Consider the following 23,215-nt stretch of genomic DNA (forward strand, 5'->3'; position numbering starts at 1 on the left):
GAAAGCATGGAATATCATTTCATGCAATGAAACTAAGTGACAGTTTTACTAACTTTGGGGCCACTGGAACTGGACTGGAAAAAAAAATCTAAGTTCTCCCAAACCAAACCCCTTGAAAACTTGTAAAACACTGAAAATGAATTGTCAACTTATAGGTTCAATTTAGATTAAAAATTGATACATTCTCCCTTACTCTGAATAACACAGAATTAAAAGTAAAAACAATATTGTATAATAATGCAAAAGGACAATGTAGCTTAGGATTTCCATGAGTGGACTTACAAAAAAAGAGTGCTTGGATCACAAGCCTTTGAGTAATGAGCATCTTCCTCCATGAACTAGGATATATGATGGTACCTGTGTTTATATAATTTTTTAAATTATAAAATGAGATAAAGTATGTGAAGCACTTAGTACACTGTCAGACATGTATCAATACTCAGCAAATGACAGTCATTATTACTAGTTACACAGATTGAGCAGGTACACTATCTTTCACCCCAAGGCTTTTTTCCATGCATTCCTTCATCCTAAAGTTTTGTGATAAAGGCATTATTTTTATGTCCACTTTACTGACAATTACATTTGTGTGTAGTGAACTTAAATATATATCTATTGACAAGAAAAGTTAAGTTTAGTAAACTTAGATACGTATTTACTGACAAAGAAACTAAAGTATATAGTAAACTTAAATATACACCCCAAAGTTATACAGCTGGTATTGATATTTTTCCCACTAAGAGGGAAATATTTAGAGATTTGTCTGAAAGTAAGAAAATTAATTTCTTCTCATTTAGTTGAGAAACTAAAAAAAAAAAACTTTGTGATTTTATCTGTACTAATTTTAGCATATACTGAAGATTAATACTATTATGCATTTTTTTAAAGTGTAAAAATTTTAAATCATTAAAATCATTTAACAAAATAATGGGTATTTATTGATGTATGGATCAATAAAAATAACTGCATTATTGTTTGAAACCATTTAGGTTTCTATTATTGATAATTGTATTCATTATTAACAGCTTACTATGTTGCATTATAATAGCATGTTGTTCTTATTTTAAATATTAATAGAAAAAGCAGACTTTGAATGGATTTTCACATTCTTAATACAATGAAGCTATGTTTTACTTTCAAAGGTTTTTTTCAGTTCTTAAAATTTTTTATCATTGTGAGATATTTCATTTACTTATTGCAAGTAAGCCAAATTCGTGGTGTATTTATTAAAAACAATTATATCATTTAAAATATTTATTTTATGACTAACTTATTTTCAATGTATTGCCTAATTTTAGTATTGTTTTTAGTATACTTTAAAGAGAGTTTGTGTACCACATTTTTTTGGATATAAAATAAATTTTAAAAAAGAATGCTATGGCTACCTTTGCCTGGTGTGAAAAAAATACTATTATAATGGTTTTCTTAGGATCTTCCCAATGATAAGGCTTAATTTGAATATTCTAGCTCCATTGATAAACATTAGACGTGTTCTCATTAAATTTTCTGCTGCGTTGACAGTTTTTTTTCTGAAAGTGATTGCAGAAATATCAGTATTAGAAAGAAGAGGATAAAATTGACTTTGTTTGCTTTATGAAACATTAATACACAAAGCAGAGTGGGGAGTGGGAGATGTTGACCAAATACACAAAATTCCAGTTAAGCAGTAATAAGTTCATGAGATTTAATGTGCATCATAGTAACTGTGTTTAATAACAATATATTGTATATTTGAAAATAGCCAATAGAGTAGAGTTTGTTTTCACCACAAGAAAATAACAAGTGTGTGAAACAATGCATATATTAAATAGCTTGATTTAAATAGTCAACAATATATACATGTATAAAAAATCATTTTGTACACCATAAATATTTACAATTTTCTTAATTAAAATATCTCAACATACAGAATGCTCAAAATAGTTAACAAAACATTTATTCATAAGGATCACATTAAAATTATTTGTTATTAATTGTGGTAAAATGTATTTAACATAAAATTGATCATTTAACTATTTTTAAATATATAGGTCAGTGGCATCAAATACATTCACATTATTGTGCAACCATCACTGCTATTCATTTCCAAAATATTTTTCCTCTTAAAAAACTGAAACTTGTATTCATTAAGTAGTAACTTCCTATTCTTCTCTCCTCTAAACTTCTGACAATTACCATTCTCTCTTTCGTATTTATGATTTTGACTACGTACCTCACATGAGTAGAATCATTCAAATTTTGCCCTTTTGTGACAAAGCTGGTTTAATTCAACTAGAATAATTTAAGATTCATTTATTTTGTAGCGTATGCTAGAAAATCCTTCCTTTTTAATCCTAAATAATATTCCATTGTATGTATATACCAAATTTTCTTTATACATTAATCTTTCAATGAGCATTTATACTGCTTCCATCTTCTGACTATCATGAATATTGCTGCTAAGAACATGGTTGTACGTATGTACATTTGTCACAGCCTTCACGTCTTTCGGGTATACACTCAAAAGTGGATGGCTTGATAATATGGTAATTATATTTTTAATTTTTTGAGGAAGTGCCATATTGTTTTTTATCGTGGCTATAATAGTCTACAGTCCCACCAACAGTGCACAAGAAACCCAATTTCTCCACGTCTGTCCTGGAAAATGTTGCATGTGCATTTGAGAAGAATGTGTATTCTGATTTTGTTGAATGGAAAGCTCTGTGTATGTCTGATAAATCTAGTTGCTTTGTTATTCAAGTTTTCTATTTATTTGCTTATCTGATGTTTATTATGTGTAAATTCCTGAAATTGTCATATTTTCTTGCTGCATTAAACATTTTTGTAGGCCGGGCACGGTGGCTCATGCCTGTAATCCCAGCACTTTGGGAGGCCGAGGTGGGCGGATCACAAGGTCAGGAGATTGAGACCATCCTGGCTAACACGGTGAAACCCCGTCTCTACTAAAAAATAGAAAAAATTAGCTGGGCGTGGTGGCAAGAGCCTGTCGTCCCAGCTACTTGGGAGGCTGAGGCAGGAGAATGGCGTGAACCTGGGAGGCAGAGCTTGCAGTGAGCCAACATCGTGCCACTGCACTCCAGCCTGGGTGACAGAGCAAGACTCTGTCTAAAAAAAAAAAAAAAAAAAAAAATTTGTAAATATGTAATCACTGATTTATCTTTTGTATTTTTTTTCTGCAATACAACGAACCCATATTTTAAGCAAATCATGGAAATAAGAAAATCAGAATGGATTATTTCAAGCATGAGAAACATTTTACCAACATTTATATTTGCTATATCAACAGTTTCTATTGGTAAGTATGAATTTGTCAGTCTCATATGAATCACTTGCAATCTTTCCTGACTTAAAGTCAATTTTGTCTGATATTAGTATAGCCACCCCTGCTGTCTTCTGGTTACTGCTATAGCTTCAATGTGTCCCCAAAAATTCATGTGTTGGAAATTTAATCCCCAATGCAACAGTATTGAGAAGCAGAAGCTGGACCTTCAAGAGGTGATTAGGTCTTAAAGTTTCTGCCCTTGTAAATGAATTAATGCCATTACTGTGGGAGTAGATTTGTTATCTGGAGAGGGGGTTACTGATGAAAAGGATGAGTTTGGACCCTCTCACCCTTTCTTTGCCCCTCTACCATGGGATGACACAGCACAAAGATTCTTACCAGGTGAGGGTTCCTTGACTTTGAACTTCACCGCTTCCAAAACTGTAAGAAATATATTTCTCTTCTTTATTAATTACCCAGTCTGTAGTGTTCTGTATAGAAACAAAAAATTGACTAAGGCAGTTAATATTCATATAGAATATCTATTTCCATACTTTCATTTTCAACCTTATGTCTTTGCATCTAAAATGAGCTTCTCATATTTAGTATATCATTGAATCTTTATTGATTTTTATCCATTCTGCTAATCTCTGTCTTTTTACTGAAGAGTTTAACCCATTTATTGTTAAAGTAATTACTTATAAGAAGAGACTTCTGTCATTTTGCTACCTGTATATCTGTATGCCTTCTAGATTTTTGTCTCTCAATTTCTGCATTATTGTGTTCTTTTGTGTTTAATTACATTTTGGCAGTGAAATGTTTTAATTCCTATTTCCTTCCATGTATAGTCTATAGCTATTTTTTTGTGGTTGTCATTGGGATTACATATAACTTTTTAAATATATTTGAATTTAAATTATTGACAGCTTAAATTTAATAACATACAAAATTTCTGCTTCTAAACAGGGTCATATTAACCACCTTCCAGTTAATGATTTCATGAATTATATACTTATGCATTGTGTATTCCCAAACATAGAGTGATATTTTTATGCATTATTAAGTCATGTAGAAAAGTGTACTTATAAATAAAAGGTACATATAATACCCTTTATAATTATCTATATATTCACCTTTGCTACAGATCTGTATTTCTTCACATGGTTTCAGGTTACTGTTTATTGTTTTTTTCTTTTACTTCAACCTGAAGGACTCCTTTAACAGTTCTTGCAGGACAGATCTAGTTGTAATAAATTTCCTCAGCTTTTATTTATCTGAGAATGTCTGAATTTGTCCCTCATTTTTGAAGGAAATTTTGCCAGGCATAGGATTCTTAGTTGACAGGGTTTAATTTTTTTTGTTGCTTTTGCTTTATTTTTCTTGAATACATTGATCCAATGTTTCCTGAATCCAAGGCTTTTGATGAGACATCTGCTGATAACCTTGCTGAGGATTCCTTGTGTGTGTATGATGACTTGTTTCTGTTTTATTGATTTCAAGATACTCTCTTTGTCTTTGGCTTTTGACAGTTGGATTATAACATGTCTCAATGTGGGTCTCCTTGAGCTTATCTTGCTTGGAATCATTAAGCTTCTGGGATGTTTTTATTCTTGTCTTTTATTAGATTTGGAGAGTCTGGGTCCATTATTATTCAAATAATTTCTCTGCCCCTTTTTCTCCCTCTCCTCCTTTGTAGTCTTCCACAATGTACTTGTTGGTTCATTTTACGGTCTCCCACAGGAAGCTTAGGCTTCTTTCATTTTCCTTATAACCTTTTTTATTTTTCCCAGGCAACATCATTTTAATTTTTCTATCTTCAAGTTCACTTACTCTCTCTTCTGCCTGCTGAAATCTGCCTTTGAATCCCTCAAGTGATTTTTAAATTTCATTTATTGTACTTTTTATCTCTTGAATGTGTTTTTGGTAATTTTGAATATATTCTCTCTCTTTATTATATTTTCATTTGGTTCATACTTTTTTTTCTGACTTTATCCACATCTTCTTTTAGCTCTTTGAACATCTTTAAGACAGATATTTTGAAGTCTTTGTCCAGGTAGTTCACTATCTAGTTTTTCTCAGGAATAGGGTCTATTGATTTATTTATTTCCTACTGAATGGGCCCTACTGGCCTGTTTCTTAGTATGCTTTGTAATTTCTTTTTTTGTTAAAAACTGGACATTTGAATCTTAAAAGGTGGTAACTCTGGAGATCAAATTCTCTCCCTTTCCCAGGGTTTAATATTTTTCCATTTGGTTATTAAAATTACATTTTTAATGTCTCTCTGTGCCAGGAACCAGTCGACAGTGAAAATTCAGTCTTCTGAGATCTTTTCTGAGCTTGTGTTTCTCTGGGCATACATAATGGCTTTTTAAAGACCTCAGTATATATCATTTCTTTTGAATGTTCTAGTTTTTAAATGGCTACACTACCAAAAAGGAAAAAGAAAAACAAGGTGGTGGAAAAGGATTTGACCTATCAAATCGTCTGAAAGTCACTTAAGCCACAGAGAGAGGAGCTTGCTACAATGGTGGTCTGCCTCAGTGCCTGCACCTTCAATATCAAAAGGAGCAATCAGTGATCAGAGCACAGATCCCTGATATGTGTAGGACAGGGTCCTCATTGCCCACCCCAGCTGTCACAATTTGCATGCAAACTGCTCCAGAAGTGTGAACATATCTGCCTGCCTTTAGGCTGCTGCATAGGGGATGAGTAGTTGTTAACATGCCATGAGCTGAAGGATTGAAATTCCAAAATAGTTACATCAGAGTTTCTCCTAGTGCAATTATTGTCTAGGGGGGAAGTAAGAATTCGTGGTAACTACTACTTTACCATCTTCCCTCTAGTTCATTGTAAATAGTGCATTTTAGTGAATAAAGATTAGCATTTAGAAACAATAATATCAGACAAGATCTCTCAGAACAAACGATATTAAATCCAGGACTAAAATCTGGTGTTTTGGAATTGAACAGACAGAGAATGTAGAAAACACTCAACTGGGAAGAAATCAGCGTGCAAAATGATGGACGTGAAAGAAAGCATGGCAGGAATTAAAACCTGAAAAAGTATAGAACAGCCGGGCTTAGACTATGAGTAGGGGGAGGTGTTGTAAGTGATCTTCAACTAGTTGAACCTTAGTATGAAGATTTTAAGAAACAGTTACATGTGACAAAATAAAATCTTTGTTTTCATATTGACAGGTGGAGAGAAAAACTCTATGTCCAATTAAGATCACAGGAGAGAAATGGCAGGAGGTAGCTGTGAATATGCAGAAAAGTAGATTATTCAAGATATATTTGTTCTTGATGAGTGTTTAAAAGAAATGCAGACAAGTTAGGAGACGAGCTTAACTTACAGGTTTCTGGCTTGTGTAAATAGGTATGGCTTTAAATAAATAACACTTTAGAGGAAAATGACAGTCCAGATTTGAACATGTTGAATTTGAAACGTTTCTAAAACATCCAAAAGGAGAGGAAAAGTAGTCAGCCAAACATGTGGGACTACTATGGAGATAAAGGTGTGTCCATTCACAGCTCATAGCTGAGAATTAAAGCCATTATAGCATATTGATTTGCCAGATTTAATGTATAATGTGAGGGGAGACAAGAGCTTAGAATAAATAACAAGAGACATTACTATTTTTGTAGAGTTGATATAAGAAAAACATGTAAAGAAGACTGAAGACCAGACAGAGTGGTGCTAGGAAAACCAGGAAAGTGAGGAAAATTTGAACAATAGAAATAATGAGCTCAAATAACAACCAAAGTGTTGCCAAGAATCAAATGACAGTCTGTTAATGCCAAAAGCTAAGGCCATATAGGAGTAGATAAATAAATCAGTGGATAGTGATCTGGAAGTAGGAAAGTAACTGTCAAAGAGAGAATGGTTAAAAAAGAGTTGGACTGGAAGAGGAGAAATTGAGAGAAATATTTTATTAATTTATAAATATAAGATAGAAATTCAGATTTCTGATTAGTGGGGATAAGACTGAATGATAGGGTTGAGAACTCAAGAGTGAATTTTAGCAAACAGAGATACGACAGGCACTGGCAACTTTTGGCAATTCTTGCTACATTATTTTTGGCATAACACAATGTGATGCATATGCAATTACTGCATTGTCTTTCCTATTTCTAGCAAAAGAAAACCTTGTAAATTTTAGTGTCATGTTTATCAATTGTCATTATGAACTAGCAGAGTGGTTATTGTTATTTTTGTTGTTCTTATTTTTATTTTGGAGAGGGTCTCTTAAGCTTGAACAGTTTCATGATACAAGTGTAAAAGATAACTTTAGTCTTATGAATGTTCTTAAAAGATCATATTCACTACCATGAGCTGGAGGAAATTTGTTTTGGTCAAACTTACTTAACATTTTGAGTAAAGTCTGCTAATTATTGAAGATGTTATAATACACTTTCAAATATTCTTTATTTCTCTGGGACATTTCAAAGACAAGGGAATTTGGTTTGGAATTATAATTGTCATTGGACCTTTTTATGGTTCTTCTATTGTCAAGGATTTACAATAGAGTATTACATTTTATAATGTTCTGATGAAAAAGTAAGACAAATTTAATTAAGAGAAGAGGATAAACAAACTTTTAAGTAACTTTAGGTAACAAATGTCACAGATATTGAGTGAGGTGGGAAATTAAAGAACCCTGTAATACAAGTTTAAATAACACCTCTCAGGGTACTTCATTGATGCTTCTCTTATTCACTTAAATCAAGATTTGTACAATTGTTTATGCACTTACTTTCAAAATAAAAGGCATGCCGCTTTCTATTGTCATAGAAGAATTCAATTTAAGTTGTAGATCTTCTTAACAAAATAAAACAACTTTAACAAAAGAGAGCCCCTCTAGAGTGTCTGACCACTCCAACAATTTTTTGAAAGTTGTTCTTTGTGGTTATGCTTTCTGGGACATGAATTCCCTGCAAAATATTAAATTCTTACTTCCAAACTTGTCTATTTTTATAAACAATAACCACTGTCTAATCTCTGATATTTTACCATGTAATGTTGAAATTCCCCCAAAAATAGAGGGCATTGGGTATTTGCCACTCAAGAACATCTTTGGTGAAGAACTGAGCCACATTCTCAAAGACATTCTGATTGTTATCATGTGTTAAGAAGTTAGAAAACTATCTCTATTTCAATGTTTTTGTAGTGCACATAGGAAGTTTTGAAAGCTTTTTTGTAAAAAAAGTACATGTGTATTCATAATTATATAGTGAGTATACAAATTTGAAGTCTTTGTTCAAAACTTTAGAAAACATAAAAAAGTCACACCAAGTGGTACTTATTCCACTATTATCTCCAATCACTGATATATAACTTTCACTGAAACTTTTCAATACACAATATGAACTTATTAGTCCAATCAAATTGCATTTTTAATTGCTTTTGATTTCAGAATGGCCCAGGTCTAATAATAAAGAAGGAAAAGCAAATAATGAAAAAATTGGCTCATAAATGAATCTAGATGATGACAAAATCAACCATTTTTCTTTCATGGAAATTTTTAGATATTTCACAAGAGATATTTCATAAAATGGGACTAATGTCTCTGAAAAAAATTTGAAATTACTTAAAACCCAAGCTTCGAGTTAAATCTAATAATGGTGTCGTTAAGAACTGTAAGATGTATTGCATTACCCAGCAAACTACTCATTATACTTTCCAACAAACATACATTTCTAGGGATTGTGATTAACGTTTTTTTCGGTAAGAACTAATCACATTTTTAACATATTTGGTTTTTAAATTGATAAGTAAAATTTGTATATATTTATGGCACGAAACATGATATTTTAATATTTCTCCACATTGTGGAATGGCTAAATCAAGCTAGTTTACAAATTCACTACTTCACACACTTATTTTTTATGATAAGAACGCTTAAAATCTACACTCTTAGTAATTTTCAAGTATACAACATATTGTTATTAACTATGGGTTACATGATATATTTTAGATTTCTTGAAATTATTTCTCCTACCTAACTAAAATTTATCTCCTTTGACCAACATATTTCCAGTCCCCCCAACCCCCGGCTTCTGGTGACCACCATTTCACTGTCTACTTTTATAAGCTATAAACTTTTTTTTTTAATGAGAATTTCCATATAAATGTAGTCATTCAGCATTTATGTGTTTGGTTTATTTCAATTAATACAATGTCCTCCATGTTCATCCACGTTGTCAAAAAAAAAACAGAATTTTCTATTTAAGTCTGAATAGTACTACATTGTGTATATATACCATATTTTCTTCATCTATTTATACATTAATGGACACTTAGGTGAATTCTATATCTTGACTATTGTGAAGAATGTTGCAACAAATGTAAGAGTGCAGTTATCTCTTCAAAATACTGATGTATGGTTCGAAAATATATTCCATTCATAGGTAGAGTCTTAACTCTTTGGATTATTTCCTTTGCTGTGCAGAAGCTTTTTCATTTGATGTAATCTCATTTGTTAATTTTTGTTTTTGATACCTATGCCTTTGGGGTAATATGCAAGAAATCATCTCCCAGAACAATGTCATAGAGTGTTTCCCCTATGTTTTATTCTAGTAGTTCTACATTTTCACATCTACCATTTCAATCTTCAATTTTTTTTTTTTTTTTTTTTTTTGGCAGAGTCTCCCTCTTGTTGCCCAGGCTGGAGTGCAATGGTGCATCTCAGCTCATTGCAACCTCTGCCTCCTGGGTTCAAGTGATTCTCCTGCCTCAGCCTCCCGAGTAGCTGGGATTACAGGTGCCTGCCACCATGCAGGGCTAATTTTTTCGTATTTTTAATAGAGACAGCATTTCACCATGTAGGCCAGGCTGGTCTTAAACTCCTGACCTCAGGTGATCCACCCTCCTTGGTCTCCCAAAGTGCTGGGCTTACAGGTGAGCCACTGCACCTGGCCTGATTTTTCTATAGTATATGAGATGAGAGTCTATTCCAATCTTCTGTGTAGGAATATCCAGTTTTCCCCACACCACTGATTGAAGAGACTGTCATTTTTCCATTGTGTGTTTTGGGTACATTTGTCAAAAATCAATTGACTGGAGGCAGATCAAGATGACTGACTAGAAGCCTCCACTGATCACCTTTTTCATGGGAACACCAAATTAAACAACTATCCACCCAAAAAAAGTGCTTTTACAATAGCCTAAAATTAAGTCAGAGATCACAGTGCCTGGTTTTAACTTCATGTCACTGAAAGGGGCATTGAACAGGGTAAAAAAGACAGATTTGAATTGCCAAGGCCAATCCCCCCCATCCTCCAGCGGTGGCCATATGGTGATGAGAGAGAATCTGTGCACTGGGGGAGGGAGAGTACAGTGATTCTGGGACATTGCACTGGGACTCAATGCTGCCCTGTCACAGTGGAAATCAACACCAGGAAGAACTTAACCAGTGCCCACAGTGGAGGTGTATAGAACAGCCCTAGCCAAGAGGAATCAGCTAACCCAGTGGTCAGAGCTTGAGTTCCAGCAAGCCTCACCACCACTGGCTAAAGAGCTTTAGGATTCTAAATAAATCTGAAAGGCAGTCTTGGCCACAAGGACTGCAGTTCCTGGACAAGTCCTGGTGCTGTTCTGGGCATGCAGCCAGCGGACATGGGTGGGGCACATGACCTAGAGAGACACCAATTGGGGTGGCCAAGGGAGTGCCTTCATCACTCCTCCTCAACCTCAGGGAGTACAACTTGCAGATACAAAAGAGACTCCTTCCTTCTGCTTGAGGAGAGGAGAGGCAAGAGTAAGGAAGCCTTTGTCTTGCAACTTAGATACCAGTTCAGCCACAGGAGAATGGGGCACCAGGGTGAGCCCTGGGGCCCTATTCCAGGTCACAGCTCCCAGATGACATTTCTGGACATACTCAGGTCCTGAAGGGAAACCTGTGTCTTGAAGGGAAGGACCAAGTCCCGGAAAAATTCGTCACCTGCTGACTAAAAAGCCCTTGGGCCCTGAATAATCAGCAGTGGTAGCCAGGCAATACTCACCATGGACCTTGGGTCAAACTCAGAGATGTACTGGCTTCAGGTGTGACCCAGAACATTTCTACCTCCAATGGCTACTGGGAGAAACTGTTTCCTCTTGAGTAAAGAAGAGGGAAGAGTAAAGGGGACTCTGTCTTGCAATTTAGACACCAGCTCAACCACAGAAGGATAGATCAGTAAGAAAGGTGAGGGAAGAGTAAAGGGGACTTTGTCTTGTAGTTTAGATGCCAGCTCAACCACAGAAGGGTGGATGAGTAAGCAAGCTCTTGGGATCCCTGATTCCAGGATTTGGCTCTTGGATGGCATTTCTAGATCTGCCCTGGGCCAGAGGGGAGCCCACTGACCTAAAGGGAGAGTCCCAAGCTTGGAAGCATTCACCAAAAGCTGACTGAAGTGCCCTTGGGCCTTTAGTAAACGTCAGCGGTAGCCAAGCAATACTTGCCATGGGCCTGTTGTGGTGAAGGCCATGGGGAGAGGCTCCTCTGCTTGTGGAAATGGGAGGAAAGAGTGGAAAAGACTTTGTCTTTAGACTTGGGTGCCAGGTGAGCTGCAGTAAAAATAGACCACCAAGTAGATTCCTGAGGTTTCAGACTCCAGGCACTAGCTCCAGGATGGCATCTCAGCGTTGGGGGTAAATTGCTGCTCTGAAAGGAAGGACACTAGCTAAGCTGGCTTCACCTTCTGATTGTAGAGCCCTAGAGAAAACACTGCCCATGAGAAAACATAGGCAGTGGCCAGCCAGTGATTACTGTGGGCCTTGGGAGAGACCCAGTGTTGTGCTGGCTGCAGGTCTGTCTCAGAAGTCCCAGTGCTGGTGGCCTCAAGGGTGCTTGTTCACCCCTCCTCCAGCACCAAACAGCTCAGAACAGAGAGACACACTCCATTTGTTTCAGAGAAAGTAAGGAAAGTGAAGGAGAGTTATCTGCTGGTAAACCAGATAATTCTTGCAGATCTTATCCAAGACCACCAAGGCAGTACCACTACAAGTCTGAAAGAGCCACAGTGTTATAGCTAAGAAGCTCCCTATTATAGAGATAGCTGCAGTGACCAAAAATGTAGATCACAGCACCCATGTCTTTTTAAATACCTGCAAAGCCTTCCCCAGAAGGACAACAAGCCCAAATTGTAAAAACTGCAATAAATACCTAACTCTTCAATGCTCAGATGCCAGTGAACATCTACATGCATCAAGGCATCCAGGAAAACGTGAACTCACAAAATGACATAAATAAGGTACTAGTGATCAATTCTAGAGAGAGAGAGATAAGTGACCTTTCAGACAGAGAATGCAAAATAGTTGCTTTGAGAAAACTCAATGAAATTCAAAATAACAAAGAGAAGGAATTCAGGATCCTGTCACATACATTTAAGAAAGAGATTGAAATAAATAAAAAGAATCAAGCAGAAATTCTGGAGTTGAAAAGTGTAATTGACATACTAAAGAATGCATCAGAGTCTCTTATCAGAAAAATTGATAGAGCAGAAGAAAGAATTATTGAGCATGAAGGCAGGCTGTTTGAAAATACATAGTCACAAAAGACAAAAATGTATAGACTACGAAAGAATAAAGCATGCCTACAAGATCTAGAAAATAGCCTCAAAAGGGCAAATCTAACAGTTACTGGACTTAAAGAGGAGGTAGAGGGAGAGAGAAAGATAGAAAGTTTAATTAAAGGGATAATAACAGGGAACTTTGAAACCTAGAAAAAGATATTAATATCCAAGAACAAGAAGGTTACAGAAAACTAAGAAGATTAACCCAAATAAGACTATCTCAAGATGCAGTCAAACACCCAAAGGTCAAGGATAAAGAAAGAATTGTATAAGCAGCAAGAGAAAATGAACAATCACATATGATGGAACTCCAATTATGTCTGGCAGCAGACTTTTCAGTGTAAACCCTATAGGCTGGCAGAGAGTGGCATGACATATTTAAAGGCTGAAGGAAAAAAAAAACATTTATTCTAGAATAATATATCTGGCAAAAAAATGTCATTCAAACTTGATGGAGAAATAAAGATTTTCTCAGACAAACAACAGCTGAGGGATTTTATCAGCACTAGACCTGTCCTACCGGAAATGGTAAAGGTAATTCAGTTTGAAATAAAAAGTTGTTAATGAGCAGTAAGAAATCATCTGAAGGTACAAACTCACTGGTGATAGTGAGTAGACAGTAAAACAGAATATTTTAACACTATGATTACCATGTAATCTACTTATATTTTGAGTATGAAGACTAAAAGATGAGCATATCAAAAATAATAACTACAACAACTTTTAAAGTCAGAGACAGTACATAAGATACAAATAGAGACAATAAAAAAATTAAAAAGTAGGGGGATAAATTGTAGGGTTTTGGTAAGTATACTCCTTGCATTTTTGTTGGTTTGTTTGTGTACGCAGCGTTAAATTGTTATCAGTTTGAAATAATGGGTTATAAGGTAATATTTGTAATAATGGTTTTCTCAGGTAAAAAACAACATACAAAAGATTACACAAAAAATAAAAAAGCAAGAAATTAAAACAAAGCACTAGAGAAAATTACTTTCACTAAAAGAAAGACAGGAAGGAAGGAAAGAAGAGAAGATCACAAAACAACCACAAATCAAATAACAAAATGGAAAGATTAAGTCTACTTATAATACTGGCATTGAATGTAAAGGGACTATTCTCTTCAATCAAAAGATGCAGAATGGCTGATTGGAGAAAAAATAATAATCATAATTACATGATTCAAGGATCTGTTGCCTACAAGAAGCTAATGTTACCTATAAAGATCTGCATAGGCTGAAAATAATGGGATGGAAAAAGGTATTTCGTGCAAAGAAAACCAAAAGGAGCAGGAGTAGCTGTATTCATATAAGACAAAATAGAGTTCAAAATTAGAACTATAAAAAGGGACAAAGAAGACCATTATATAATGATAAAGGGGTAAATTCAGCAAGAGTATATGACAACTGTAAATATGTATGCTCCCCAACACTGGAACACACAGATATATTAAACAAATATTACTAGAGCTAAAGAGAGAGGTAGACTCCAATACAATAATACTGGAGACATCAGCACCCCACTTTCAGCATTGTATAGATTATCCAGATAGAAAATCCACAAAGAAACAGCAGTTTTCTTCTGCACTATTGACCAAAGGGACTTAATAGATATTTACAGAATATTTCATTCAACTGCTACAGAAAACACATTTTACTCCTTAGCACTTGGATCATTCTCAAAGACTGACCATATATTAGGCCACAAAACAAGTCTTAAAACATTTAAAAAATTGAAGTAATATCGAACATCTTTGACCACAATGAAGTAAACGGATCAATATCAAGATAAACTTTGAAAACTATACAAACACATAGAAATTAAACAATATGCTACGAATGATCAGTGGGTTAATGAGGGAATTATGAAGGAAATTTTGAAATGTCTTAAAACAAATGATAAAGAAAAAAAAACTACCAAATCTATGGAATACAGTGAAAGCAATACTAAGAGGACAGTTTATGGCTTTAACACCTATTTCAAAAAACTAGAAAAACTTCAAATAAACAACCTAATGATACATCTCATAGAATTAGTAAAGCAAGAGGAAACAAAATCCAAAATTAATAAAAGAAAAGAAGTAAAAAAGATTAAAGCGGAAATAAGTAAAATTGAAATGAAGAAAATAATACAAAAGATCAATGAAATTAAAAGATAAAAAATAGACAAAACTTTAGCCAGAATATCTAAGAAAAAAGAGAGAAGACCCAAATTAATGAAATCAGAGATGAAAATGGAGACTTTACAATTGATGCTGCAGAAATTAAAAGGATCATTAGTGGCTACTATGAGCAACTATATTCTATAAATTGGAAAACCTAGAAGAAATGGATAAATTTCTAGATACATACAACCTACCAAAGTTGAACCATGAAGAAATCCAAAACCTGAACAGACCAATAATAAGTAACTAGATTGAATCTGTAATGAAATGTCTCCCAGCATAGAAAAACCTGGAACCTGGTGGCTTGACCATTGAATTATACTAAACATTTAATTAAAAACCAATACTATTTCTACTCAAACTATTCCGAAAATAGAAGAGAGAATACTTCCAAACCCACTCTATGAAGCTAGTGTTATACTGATACCTAAACTAAACCAGAAAAAGGCACATAAAAAAATCCACAAAACTACAGGAAATTATTATTGATGAACATTGATGCAAAAACCCTCAACAAAACACAATAGTGGAAACCAAATTCAACAACATATAAAAAGGTAATTCATCATGAGCAAGTGAGATTTATCCTGGGGATGCAAGGATGCTTCAACATCTGCAAATCAATCAATGCTATACATCATATGAATAGAATGAAGGACAAAAATTATATAATCATTTTAATTGATGCTGGGAAAGCATTTGATAAAATTCAGAATTGCCTCATGATAAAAACCTTAAAAAAAACTTAGTATAGAAGGAACATATCTCAACACAGGGAAATCCTGTATGACAAACCCATAGTTAGTTTCATACTGATTGGGGAAAAACTGAAAGGCTTTCCTCTAAGATCTGGAGCATGGCAAATATGCCCCCTTTCACAACTGTTATTCAGCATATTACTGTAAGTCCTACCTAAAACAATCAGACAAGAGACAGAAATAAAGGACATCCAATTGGAAAAGAAGAAGTCAAATTATTGTTGGCAGATAATTTTATCTCATCTTTGGAAAAAGCTAAAGACTCCACCAAAAAACTATTAGAACTGATAAACAAATTCAGTAAAGTAGCAGGATACAAAATCAACTTACAAAAATTGGTAGCATTTCTATACGCCAACAGTAAAATTCTGAAAAAGTAATTTAAAAATAAACCAATTTATAATAGCTACAAATAAAACTCAACACCAAGGAATTAACCAAAGAAGTGAAAAGTCTCTACAATGAAAACCATAAATATTGTTGTAAGTAATTGAAGAGGACACAAAAAATGAAAAGATATTCTATGTTCATGGGTTGGAAGAGTTAATATTGGTAAAATGTTTATGCTACCAAAGCAATCTACAAATTCGATGCAATCTCTATCAAACATCAGTGACATTCACCCCAGAAATAGAAAAAAAATTTCTAAACTTTATATGTCACCACGAAAGGATAGATAAACTATGCTGAGCAAAAGAACAAAACTGGAGGAATCACATTACCTGACTTCAAATTATACTACAGAGCTGTAGTAACTGAAACGTCATATAGTAGTGGCATAAAAACATACACATCAACAAATGGAACAGAATAGAGAACCCAGAATCAAATTCATGCATCTACAATAAACTCATTTTTACAATGGTGCCAAAAAACATGTATCGGGGAAAGGATAGTCTCTTCAATAAATAGTGCTGGGGAAACTGGAAATCCATGTCCAGAAGAATGAAACTAGACCCCTACTAATTGCCAAATACAAAAATCAAATTAAAATGAATTAAATATTTAAATACAAGACCTTAAACTATGAAACTACTAAGAGGAAAGCATCAGGGAAACTGTCCAGGAAATGGAACTGGTCAACGATTTCTTGAGTGATAAGCAACAAGCAATGGGATCACATCAATTTAAAAAGCTTCTGGGCTAGGTCCAGTGGCTCACGCCTGTAATCCCAACACTTTGGGAGGGCAGGGCAGGTGGATCACCTGAGTCAGGAGTTCGAGACCAGCCTGGCCAACATGATGAAACCCTGTCTCTACTTAAAAAAGAAAAAAATAATACAAAAATTAGTCGGGCATTGTGGTGGTCACCTGTAATCCCAGCTACTCGGGAGGCTGAGGCAGGAGAATCGCTTGAACCCGTGAGGCAGAGGTTGCAGTGAACCAAGATTGCGCCATTGCACTCCAGCCTGGGCTACAAGAGTGAAATTCCGTCTCAAAAGAAAAAAGAAAAAAAAGAAAGCTTCTGCACAGCAAAGGAAACAATCAGCTAAGTGAAGAGACAAGCCACAGAATGAGAGAAAAGTTTGCAAAGTATCAATTTGACAAGGATAAATAACGAGAACATGTAAGGTGCTAAAACAAATCTATAGGAAAAAATCTAATAATTCAACTTACAAATGGGCAAAACACCTGGATAGGCATTTTTTCAAAAGAAGACATATAAATCACAAACAGGTATATTAAAAGGTGCTCAACATCACTGATCATCAGAAAATGCAAATTAAAACTAAAATGAGATATCCATCTCACTCAAAAAAAAAAAAAAAAAAAAGAATGGCTTTATCCAAAAGACAGGCAGTAAAAAAAATGCTGGTGAGGTTGTGGAGAAAGGGGTACCCCTTATACTGTTGAGTATGTAAATTAGTACAACCACTCTGGAGAATAGTTTGGAGGCTCCTCAAAAAACTAAAAGTAGAGCTACCATATGATCCAACATTCCTACTGCTAGGTATATACCCAAAAGAAAAGACATAAGTATATCAAAGTGATATCTGCATTCTCATGTTTATTGCAGCAGTAGCCATAATGGCCAAGATTTAGAAGCAAACTAAATGTCCATCATCAAATGAATGAGTAAAAACTTGTGCTACATATACATTATGGTGTACTATTCAGCCATAAAAAAGAATGAGATCCTGTCATTTGCAACAACATTAATTAAACAACGTGGAATTGAAAGTCATTATATTAAGTTAAATAAGTCAGGTACAGAAACACAAACTTCTCATATTTCTCACTTACATGTGGGAGCTAAAAATTAAAACGATCTGAATTCATGGAGATATAAAGTAGAATGACAGTTTCTAGAGGCTGGAAAGGGAAGTCAGGGCTGGGAAAAATGAGGATTTTTAATGGGTAAAAACATATAGTTAGATACAGTAAGTCAGATCTAGTATTTAATAGCATAACAAGGTGACCACAATCAACAATAATTCACTGAACATTTTTTAAAAAGAAAAAATATAATTTGATTGCAATATCCCTGATGAACATCGATGCAAAAATCCTCAATAAAATACTGGCAAACCGAATCCAGCAGCACATCAAAAAGCTTATCCACCATGATCAAGTGGGCTTCATCCGTGGGATGATTGCTTGTAATATAAGGATAAATGCTTGAGGTGAGGACTACCCCATTTACCCTAATGTGATTATTATGCATTATATGCCTGTGTCAAAATATCTCATGTACCCCATAGATACATACACCATGTACCCACAAAAATTGAAAGTTAAAAAAAATCAGTTGAATATAAATGCATGGTTTTACTTCTGGGTTCTTCATTCTGTTCCATTGGATCTACATGTCTATCTTTACTCTTTCAATTACCATAGATTTGAAGTAGATTGTGAATCAGGCAGTGTGATGCCTGTATTTTGTTTCTTTTTTGCTTGAGGTTGCTTCAGCTATTTTGGGTCCATATGAATTTGGCTAGATTGTGATTCCATAAAAATTTTAAGATTTTAGTTTGATTTCTGTGAAAATTTCATTGTTGTTTTAGAAACTGCATGAATCTGTACATTGCTTTGGGTAATGTGAACATTTTGACAATGTTAATTCATCCAGTACATGAACAAGATACATATTCCCATTTGTGTATTCTATTTCTTTCATCAATGTTTTCTAATTTTCCATTTATAAGTAAATAATAATTTTTCACCACCATGTAGAATAATTTTATTCTCATACTTTCCTGGAATGAATCAATAAGATCTAAATTTCATCTAAAATATCTGTTTCAACAAGCATATCTCTGAATCTATTTTGTAAACAGATATAATACAAATATGGGTGTACACATCATTCATTACAATGTTTGCGATAAAAATTAGTGGAAACAATCTCAACATCCACCAAAACATTAAAACTAAATATATTATACTCTGAAAATAAATATTTTGAAAACAGAAATAATTTTTAAATTCTTTATATACAAATATTGAATATTTTGAGTAAAATATTGATAAGACAGAACAGGATACAAGAGAAGCAAGATACAGAAAAGGGAGAAAAAAGTTATGAATCTGTGTATATGTATTTGTGAGTGCACATGCACTGCTTGTATGTGTATGAATTAATTCTTATAAGGATTAATTAGCGGCTGAAGACCAGGAATTGGAGGGAGACTGTATACTCTCTCTATACTCATCCTCTTTTGTCAAACCTGAATTATATAAGTGAATTAAATAAAAATATATAAAATTAAGATAGCAAAAGGTATGGCTTGGCTTATATTTATCTTAATTTAATATGGTTCTTTGGAAACATATCAGTGAATAATTGCATAGAAATTTTCTATCCTGGGAATTTCTTACACAGCTAACATGAACCATGAACAAAATTCAGGATAACATATATATATAAAAATTAAGAGTAAAAGAAATGTTTTACTTGGGAAAAGAAAAAGACAAAAAGTATCTCTATTTCCACATTATTAAATTTTTAAAGTAGTAAATATTACCAGTCAAAAATTATAATTATGCATTCTCTCACACATTGTGAATAACATCCAACTATAAAACATGCATAAAAATATATTTTGTTGTGTTTAAATGTATGTGTTAACATATTAAATAAAATACATAAACAAAATATATTTAAATATATATTTACTTATAACAGAGATACTTAAATGATTTTATATCTATTGAAAATGAATTTGAGTTTTTTAATTTAATTAAACTAGTATTGGTTTCTTTGCTTATAGAAACAATTTATGTCTTTCATAAAGATTCAATTTTATAAAATATATGAGGAATAATTAAAATATAAATTATTTTTGTAAGCTACTAATTGCCTAATTTTAATGAGTATTCTTAGACATATCTTTCTTTGCACATACATACACACATATGCATATGTAAAAATCATGCAATTTTGTTTACAATGGGATTTTAATATGAACATTTTACATTCTTTTCACCTGCTGTCAGTATGATGTGAAAATTGTACTATGTTGATATGTTCAGATAAAAACTATTATTTTTAACAATTGCCTTGTTTCCTATTATTTTAATGCTAGTGTTTACATATAAACCCATCTATTTAAGCAGTCTACGACTGTTGGACTTATGGATTTTCCACATCTTTTCACTATTATTAGAACAACAAAAATAAATATTCTAACTTTGATTTCTTTTCTGATAACTATTTTAGAATATGCAGCTATAAAACAAGGTATATAAAATTATAGTTCTGATTCGTTACTAAGCATAAGTTTTTATATAAAGCTTTATGTTTTATTTTATAATTTTATATTACAGGTGCTCATTATTCCAGGAGTAATTCGGTAGATTATATGCTGGCTTTGAAACTATCGTATCTTTGACAATTATTTGTTGTCAGTTTCTAATTTTATTATGAGATCATAACCATTTCACTGCCAAATAACAGACTGACTTCTGTAAATTTTCATGGATATAAGAACTGTGTATGTTCTTTAATTACAATACATAAAATTTTATAAACTTCTCTTTAAATAAATTTGTTGATTATTTAAATCTTCTATTTCTTTGCTCATGTACTACATTATCGCTTAATCCAATAATTACTAAAATAGTAAACACACAGAGAAATAGTTTGATGTTGTATATTATGGGGAAAAAGCTAAAATTGAATTGTGATATATACAATGAAAATTTATGAAGGCAAATTTTAAAGTTGTTTGTATTATATGATCCTATTTTTATAGTCATATCCAAAAGTGAACAAGATAGAAAACTTATGTACAGGCTGACAACCTGGAATATATGGAAACCATCACCTTTCCCCTGCTCCTGAGTACATAATGATTTAGCAGAGTATTGATGAGCACATGCATGTAAGGAAACCTCCTGAGGCTGAGAAAAGACTATCTGAAAGCATTAGAGAGAATGGTACTCAGTGTTCACACAGGGCTGGAAATAGTGTCTGTTTTTACCAATCAGACTGACAAACCTCATAATTCAAGCGGTAGTAGACAGAGATTTCAGATGGGTCTCGCCTTAATTGTGGAGAATAATGAGCCCTTTGGTTCCACCAAACACAAGACCCTAAATGATCACATTTTCCAAGTTACTTAATGCATCCAGAATAAAGGTCATGAAAAAGAAAATCACCAACCAAAAAACTGAAATTTGCAATATCTGGAATTCCATGAAAGATTACTAGGCATGCAAAGAAGGAGGAAATATGACCTTAAGAAATATAAAAATGAATTTAATGAATCCAGCCCAGAGCTGATATGGATGTTACAATTAGTACACAAAAAATTCCATGTATCTTGTTTTCTTTTGAACAGAAGAAATGCAGAACTTCCAGATATCTCTTTATCTTTTAAACAGAGGAAATACAGTTGTTATAATTATAACTATATAATTATATAATTTACTCTGTTCAAAAGATAAAGAGATACATGGAAGTTTTTTTTTTAAGACAAAACCCAGACTACTATAGCATGAAAACTAGTTACTAAGCTGAAAATATACTAGATGTGATTAGTAGCAGATTAGGCAGCAGACACAAGGATTAATGAACTTGGTAAGTGAACCAATAATTTCCACCTAGGTTTACACCTCTCCTTTTAATATGTTCACTAAAAGACATACACATACAAATATGCTCCAAGAAGCTGTATTTATATCTCAAAAATGGACAAAATCCAAATGTCCATAAATATTAAAGTGAATCAATAAATCATGGTACATCTATACAATGGAGTAATATGCATAAATGAAAGTTAACAAAAATATCCATCTATCAAAAGAATCCAGATCCAAAACAATACATACCGTATGATTCTATTTACGTGACATTTAAAATAGGTATGGTGGTAGAAATCAGGGTAATGTGTACCTTTGGGTGGAGAGTTGCTTAGAGAGGGCATACATGAGCATCTGGTGTGCTGGATAAACTATATTTCTTGATAAAATTGGTGGTTGCAAGAGTGTGAACACTGTGATAATTCATGGAGCTGTATGTTAATGCTGTTAGTACCTCTGTGTGCCTGTGTTATAATTCAATAAAATAAATAGACTGGAAAAATCAAAGGCAGACCAGACATACACACACATACACACAAAAGATGAGCAAAACAAAAGACACATGATATCGAGACAATTGAGATTATAACATGGTTGGGCAATGATAAACAATTCTGATGAAGCTGAATTCCAGGGTATTTTTGGAGGTGGAAGAGAGGTAGAAAAGCCTGTGTATTAGCTAAAAGTGAGAAGTAAAAGAGTATGCTAGCAGCAGGAATTGCAGGACCTCTTTAATTTCTCATTGATCTTCTGTTTGGATTATCTAGAGGACACTCAATAGGTAGTTCTAGATTTTTCAATATCATTTAAAATTTTTCTCATCCTGCAGAAATAGAAAACTTACTCCTAGGCCAAGCATATTGAAACAATCTATGACAATCAACTTAGTGACATTTCTCTAAAGTTTTTATTTCACCAGTCATATTTTTATTTTTGAATCATGTTTTCATATTATGCATCATTCATATCTTTCTGTGCATTCATATTTTACAGAAAAAATTAAATACCATGCTTCATATCAACATTCCTATGGAAGTGTCAGTGTTATTTAAAGTCATTCAGTGTCATATTTAATTTGCTAGATTAAGAAAGATGATTGTTAACTTTTGACAGGCCAGAATTTTTGGAAAGAAATTGTCTGGCTTTAAGCAACTAATTAAATTAACAACTACATCATTCTACATACATTTTAGGAACATATCTGCTGTCAGCAGTTTTCTTTGCATTGCATTTGCCTGATTTATTATAGTTTCCAGTGTAATGTAAATTGACTGACAACTCTATTCTCTTTCCAAGGATCTAATACCAGTGCTTGACCCTAAAGTTTCCAACATTTCAGGCTCTTTGTATCTTCAGAACCTTTCTGGTGAGTCTTCTGCTAGCCTTTCCTCGGTGAAAGAAGAAATTTTGTGTCATTTTCCTTGAACAATTATGAGAAGTTATACTTTTCTTTTTTTGCC

Source organism: Nomascus leucogenys, chromosome 22a (genome assembly GCF_006542625.1).
Source record: "Nomascus leucogenys isolate Asia chromosome 22a, Asia_NLE_v1, whole genome shotgun sequence".
Lineage (NCBI taxonomy): Eukaryota > Metazoa > Chordata > Mammalia > Primates > Hylobatidae > Nomascus > Nomascus leucogenys.